This window comes from Otolemur garnettii, unplaced genomic scaffold (genome assembly GCF_000181295.1).
Source record: "Otolemur garnettii isolate 467f Iridium unplaced genomic scaffold, OtoGar3 scaffold00029, whole genome shotgun sequence".
In the NCBI taxonomy this organism is placed as follows: domain Eukaryota; kingdom Metazoa; phylum Chordata; class Mammalia; order Primates; family Galagidae; genus Otolemur; species Otolemur garnettii.
Window position 1 is genome coordinate 153,488 of NW_003852424.1, and position 7,666 is coordinate 161,153.

Sequence of the window (7,666 nt, forward strand, 5' to 3'; positions counted from 1 at the left end):
ATTCTCCTTCCTAATTAGGCTACACCACCTCTAGCCCCGGTTAAGAAATCCCCTACCCTTCACCTGTACCAATCCAAATCCTCCTTTACTAGTGAAATCATCAACCACCAATCAGGAGTGTACCCGTACCCGGACCCTACCCTTTTTGCTTTCTGTACCCCATAAAAACTTCTTCCACCCCGAGTTCGGGGCTCATCCTCGGCTTGCATGCCAGGAGAGTCCATGCCCGGGGCCCCCGGGCCCCCCGGGCCTCCCGGGCCTCCCGGGTCTATAATAAATCTCACCTTATGCCTCTTACATCAGAGCATGTCTCGAGTTTGTCGATTGGGGCTACTTCGGGAGGCTTTTTCGGACCCAACAGCTGGAATAAACCCACTTCCTCTAATCAACCGGCACAGAGTCTTCTGTCTGTGTGGGTTTCCTGCTACACTATCTCTATGTATTTGGCCTCTTTCTTTGTGGAGAGCTAGCTGTGAGACTGGCAGGGCCCTAACAGCCTGGGGAACATTCAGAGAATGAACCCCCAACTGCTTGTCCTCCCTTCTGAAACAGCCATATTCCTCTCTTTATGCTCTCTCTGCCAGAAGTCTCATGGCTCTTTCTTTGTCCAGTTAACTATGAAGAGACCCTTGTGATCTTTGCTTTCCTACTTCTTGTAACATGTTAATGAAGTTGAGTAGAAACTACTGAGTCACATAGTTTTTCCTTTGTTTTGTCAACTATGCTGAGATGATCCTGTTCTTGCCCTTCTTACTTCTTGTCATATGTTAATGAAGTTGAGTAGAAACCATTCACATGATGATTTGTCTTTATTAAAGTCATTTATATTTTCCAATTGTACTGTAAGACCAAAATTATGTCTTTTGTTTATGCTATTTCCCCATATTGTCTATGCTACTTCCCCCTGGACAACCCTGTACAGATATTATAAAATAAAGCTGATTTTGTGCTTTGGTGCTGGCTGTAGCCATCAGCTTTGTCAGTCCTCCCGATCCCATCCTTTGTTTCCAGGTCTTCTCTTATGCTGCCTCTTCTTCATTCCCCACCAATTCCACTCTGGTTGGCTCCCCTTCACCATGCTGGTTTGCAACACTTTTTTTTTTTTAAGAGACAGCGTCTTTCTCTGTCACCCAGATGGAGAGCAGTGCCGTGATCACAGCTCACTACAGCTTTAATCTTCTGGGCTCAACTGATTCTCCTGCCACAGCCTCCCAAGTAGATGAGACTACAGGAGAACCACCACACCTGGCTAGTTTTTGGTTTTTGTAGAGACAAGTTCTTGCTATGTTGCCCAAGCTGGTCTTGAGCTCCTGGGCCCAAGTGATCCTCCTGCCTGGTCTCCCAAAGCACTGGGATTACAGACATGACTCACCATGCCTGGCCTCTCTCTCTTTTTTTTTTTTTTTTTTAATATTCCACATTTAAGTGAGATCATGCAATGTTTTTCTTTCTGTACCTCATGTATTTCAGGTAGTATGACGTCCCCCAAGTCTATCTATGCTTGGCAAATGGTAGGACCTCCTTTTCTAAGGCTGAATTGAGAGAGGATACCCGAGAAGGGTGAGGCCTGGGAGAACAGGTCTTCTCAGGGAGACCAGAAGGATGTACCTGCAGGGTCCTCTCCATGGTGACTCAGCTCTTGGAAATTTGTAGACTTAACTTCCTGGAACCTGGAAATTTCCAAGTTCTGTGAAATTGTGTAGTTCTGTAGAAGCTGGACTAGCATCTCCCGCTTGATTCAAACTGGCCAATGGGAAGGGTACCTGTGGGTTGGAACTTCTTGACTGTCAATAAAAGGAGAAAGATTGAGCCAATTGGGGAGCGTGGCCATTTGGAAATCTAAGCCGTAAGTTCCTGGCTGATGAATAAAGCCCTTTCTCTTATAAACATGGTGTTTGGGTGCTCTTTCTCTCCATTGGGCCTCGTTTTCCTGCAACAGAATAATATTCCGTTTTCTTCATCCATTCATCTATTTACAAATATTTAGATTGTTTCCATACCTTGACTACTGTGAATTATGCTGCAATGAACATAGGAGGACAGATGTCTGTATCAAGTGGAGACTTCATCTCTTTTGGGTATATATCCAGATGATAGATTATGGGTCATACGGTAGTTCTATTTTTAATTTCTTCAGGAATTGCCATACTGTTCTTCATAATGGCTGCACCAATCTACAGTCCCACCAACAGTATAATAGGTTTCTTTATTTTCAACACCCTCACCAATGTTTGTTATCATATATATATATATATATATATATTTATTTATTTTTTTAGAGACAGAGTCTCACTTTGTTGCCCTTGGTAGAGTGCCATGGTGTCATACAGCTCACAGCAACCTGAGTAGCTGGGACTACAGGCATCTGTAACCACAACACCTGGCTGTTTTGTTGTTGTTGTTGCAGTTTGGCTAGGGCCGGATTTGAACCTGCTACCCTCGGTATATGGGGCAAGCGCCCTACTCCCTGAACCACTGTTGCCTCCCTATCTCTTGTATTTTTTTCATAATATCCATCCTACGTGTGTGAGATGATATCAAACATTGGTTATAATTTGCACTTCTCTCATGGTTAGTGACATTGAGCATCTTTCCATATATCTGTTGTTCATTTTTATGTCCTCTTTGGAAAAAGAAATATCTGTTCATGTCCTTTGACCTTATTATTATTATTATTTTTTAAGGCAGAGTCTCATTTTGTTGCTCTGGGTAGAGTGCCATGGGGTTATACCCACAGCAAGCTCAAACTCTTGGGCTTAGGCAATCCCTCTGCCTCAGCCTCCTAAAGAGCTAGGACCACAGGTACCCAACACAACACCCAGCTATTTTTAGAGACAGGGTTTCATTTTTGCTCAGGCTGCTCTCCAACACCTGAGCTCAAGCAACTCACCCACATTGGCGTCCCAGAGTGCCGATTATAGGCATGAGCCATGGCTCCTAGACCTTAGATGATTTTTAAACTTTTTTGTTTTGTTTTGATATTAAGTTGCAAGAGTTCTTTACAAATTTTGGACATTAACCTGTTGTCAAATATGTGGTTTATAAATATTTTTCCCCGATCTGTAGAATGCCTTCTCATTGTGTTGTTTTTGTTTTCTATGCAAAATCCTTTTAGTTTGATGTAGTCTCCTTTATTTATTTTTGCTCTTGTAGCCTAAGCTTTGCTGTGATATCCAAAATCTCATTGCCAAAATCAATATCAAAGAGATTTCCCCTGATGTTCTCATCTATGAATTTTACATTTAGGTCATTTATCCATTTTGAGTTGATTTTTGCATATGGTGTAAGATAAGATTCAATTTCATTCTTTTAAAATTATTTCAGATTAATATGATGGTACAAACTATTAGGTTACATAATTTACACATGACAGGTTAAAGTTAGAGTTGTGGCTGTGTCCTACACCCAGGGAGTGCATTGTATCCATTGGATAGGAAGCTAGTGAACCCCTTTTCTTGAGTTTTATTGAGATTTTCTCTTATGTGAGTTTGTGATTATTAATCTCCTAGTTTCAAACTAGTACTTAGTACATGTGGTGCTTTTTTCCCATTCTTGTGATACTTAGAAGAAGGTTCTTCAAATCTATCCAGATAGTTATAAAAGATGCAAATTTTCCATCTTTTTGTGACTGAATAGTATTTCGTAGTATACATATACCAAAGATTATTAATCATTTCACATGTTGATGGGCACTTGGGTTGATTCTACACCTCTGCAACTGTGGACTGAGCTGCTATGAACATTCTAGTGCAAACATGCCTATGGTAAAATCCCTTTTTTCATGTGAGTAAATGCCTAGTAGTGGGATTGCAGGGTCAAATCGTAGGTCTACTTTTAGTTCTTTGTGGAATCTCCATACTTCTTTCCATAGAGGCTGTACTAATTTGCATTTCCACCCACAGTGCATGAGTGTGCCCCCTTCTCACACCCACACCAACAACTGTTGCTTTGGGAACTGGTGACATGGGGGATTCTCACTGGGGTTAGATGACATCTCAAGGTGGTTTTGTTTTGTATTTCTCTGATAATTAGCATTATTTCATGTGTTTATTGACCTCATGAGAAACATGAGGTCCTCATGAGAAAAGTTTCTATTCATGTCTTTTGCCCAGTTTTTAATGGGGTTGTTTGCTCTTTTCTTTCTGATACACTTGAACTCATTGTGGATTCTGGTGATGAGCCCTTTGTCAGATTTGTAGCATGCAAATCTTTTCATTCTTTTTATGTATGTGTTTTTAATTTTTTTTTTTTTTTTGAGACACAGCCTCAAGCTGTCCCCCTGGGTAGAGTGCCCGTGGCATCACAGCTCACAGCAACCTCCAACTCCTGGGCTCAAGCAAGTCTCCTGCCTCTGCCTCCCAAGTAGCTGGGACCACAGGTGCCCACCACAGCACCCAGCTATTTTTTGGTTGCAGCCGTCATTGTTGTTTTGGCCTGCCTGGGCTGGATTTGAACCCGCCACCTTAGGTGTATGTGGCTGGCACCTTAGCCACCTGAGCCACAGGCACTGAGCCTATGTATTTATTTTTAGAAACAAGGTTTGTTGCCTAGGCTGGACTGTAGTGGTACAATCCTAGCTCAATGCAGTCTCAAACTTCTGGGCTCAAGCAATCCTCCCATAAGAGTATTCTGTGTACCTGGGACTACAGGCACATACCATCACACCCAGCTAATTAAAAAAAAAAAAAAAATTCTTAGAGAAAGGAATCTCACTATGTTGCCCAGGCTGGTCTTGAATTCCTGGCTGCAAGTGATCCTTCTCTACCTTGGACTCCCAAAGGTGGAGGAGGTCACTTCTCAGACCTGCTCTGAGCTTGAATAAATGGCTATATTTTTTAGGGAGAGCAACTGGGGAGGGAATCTCCAGGCAGAGGTAGGTGTGCACGCACGCACGTGTGTGTGTGTGTGTGTGTGTGTGTGTGTGTATAAGCACTGAGGCAGGAAACAGCATGACTCCTCTTTGGGAGAGGGTGCTGGAACTCATTTAGCATGAGGAGGACCCCAGGAAAGGAAGGGAGCCCTGTGAACCAGTGGGAGTGAAGGGAGGGTCCAGGGCATCAAGGCTCTTGTGGGTCATGTTAAGAGTTAGAGCTCTGCACTGGTGGCATTGGGTAGATAAAGTTTTATGCGGGAAAGTTTATGCGGGAAAGTTTCCTCAAGTTTAATTTTAGAAAATTTTGACTGGGCGCATTGGCTCATGCCTGTAATCCCAGCACTTGGGAGGCCGAGGTGGGTGGATTGCCTGAACTTACAGGTTTAAGATCAGCCTGAACCAGAGCAAGACCTCATCTCTAAAAATAGCCAGGCATTGTGGCGGAGCCTGTAGTCCCAGCTACTGGGGAGGCTGAAGCAAGAGAATTGCTTAAGCCCAAGAGTTTGAGGTTGCTGTGGGCTATGATGACATGGCACCAAACCAGGGGTGACAAAGTGAAACTCTTATCTCAAAAAATAATAATAATAATTTTGGAAAGTTTCTTCTAGCAGCAGTATGGAAGGCAGGGAAACAATACAGGGTGAGGGAGACCAGCAGGAATCTATGGCAGAAATATGGTCAAAAAATCACAGCTGATTGAATGGAAAGAGCCAATTTTGAAGAGTGTAAAGACACTCAGGAGACAGTAAAAAGAAAGGCTGGGTGGGCCTGGGAGCCAGTCAGATGAGGAAGCAACAGAGAAAGCATCTTAGTTATGTTCTTTCTCTTTGAACCATATGCTAGTGAAATAATCCTAGCTAGTAAAAAGACTTTATGCCATCAAGGATATTAATTTCCCTGTTATTTTTTTGTTGCAGTTTGTTTTGGCTGGGGCCAGGTTTGAACCCACCACCTCCGGTATATGGGGCGGGCACCCTACTCCTTGAGCCATAGGTGCCACCCAATTTCCCTGTTATTTTTGACAGAAAAAAACAAATCAAAAGCATTCTAACTCTTTCTGAAGCATGTTTCCCTTGGGTTGAGCCTGGAGGGACTTGGTTCACCTTAGGGGTCTGATGATTTGGGGAAGTGTAATTGCTGACTAGTGTGGGCAGTGTGACGGTGGTGCGACAGGCCCTTTTATGGTCTTTGAGGGCCAGAGATGTGCTTCATTTGGGGGGCCACACTCCAGGGTCACACGAAGCACATTGAAATGCACCTGGATCCACAATTAAATATAATTTAACCACATGAGTCACATTGGCATTGCCATTGCCTAGTTGACAAATGTTATATTCTGCAAACAGTTAAACATTTATTAATTGGGATTGGCTATTATTAATTAATTGGCTATTTTTATTCTGTGGAGTCAATGGTTTCTGTCTTCTGCTCATTTGCATTTATTTTATTCTATTTTATTTTATTTTTTATCTTTGGAAACAGAGTCTCACTCAGTTGCCCTGGGGTTGAGTGCTCTGGCATCATAGCTCACAGCAACCTCAAACTCTTGGGCTCAAGTGATTCTCTTGCCTCAGCCTCCCCAGTAGCTGGAACTATAGGCACCTGCCACAATGCCTAGCTTTTTTTTTTTTTTTCAAAAATAATTTAATTAATGATCTTTATTTTTTATTGTTGGGAATTCATTGAAGGTACAAGAAACCAGGTTACACTGATTGCATTTGTTAGGTAAAGACCCTCTTACAATTGTGTCTTGCCCCCAAAAGGTGTGGCACACAGCAAGACCCTACCCCCTCACTTTCTTCCCTCTCTCTGCTTTTCCTTTCCCCTCCCTCCTTCTCTCTCTGTTCTCCCCTTCCCCCACCCCCACTGTGTCATTAATTGTCATTAATTGTCCTCATATCAAAATTGAGTACATAGGATTCATGCTTCTCCATTCTTGTGATGCTTTACTAAGAATAATGTGTTCTACTTCCATCCAGGTTAATCCAAAGGCTGTAAAGTCTCCATTTTTTTAATGGCTGAATAGTATTCCATAGTGTACATATACCACAGCTTGTTAATCCATTCCTAGGTTGGTGGGCATTTAGGCTGTTTCCACATTTTGGCGATTGTAAATTGAGCTGGGATAAGTAGCCTTGTGCAAGTGTCCTTATGATAAAAGGATTTTTTTTCCTTCTGGGTAGATGCCCAGTGATGGGATTGCAGGATCAAATGAGGGGGCTAGACTGAGTTCTTTGAAGGTTCTCCATACTTCCTTCCAAAAAGGTTGTATTAGTTTGTAGTCCCACCAGCAGTGTAAAAGTGTTGTCTTCTTTCCACATCCACTCCAGCATCTGCAGTTTTGAGATTTTGTGATGTGGACCATTCTCAATGGGGTTAGATGGTATCTCAGGGTGGTTTTGATTTGCATTTCTCTAATAATTAGGGATAATGAGCATTTTTTCATATGTTAGCCATTCGTCTGTCTTCTTTAGAGAAGGTTCTATTCATGTCTCTTGCCCATTGATTAAATGGGATTGTTGGCTTTTTTCATGTGTATTAATTTGAGTTCTCTATAGATCCTAGTTGTCAAGCTCTTGTCTGATTCAAAATATGCAAATATCCTTTCCAATTGTGTAGGTTGTCTATTTGCTTTGGCTGTTGTCTCCTTAGCTGTACAGAAGCTTTTCAGTTTAATTACATCCATTTGTTGGCTCGGCTCCTGTGGCTCAAGCGGCTAAGGCGCCAGCCACATACACCTAAGGTGGCGGGTTCGAATCCCCAGCCCGGGCCCACCAAACAACAATGATGGCT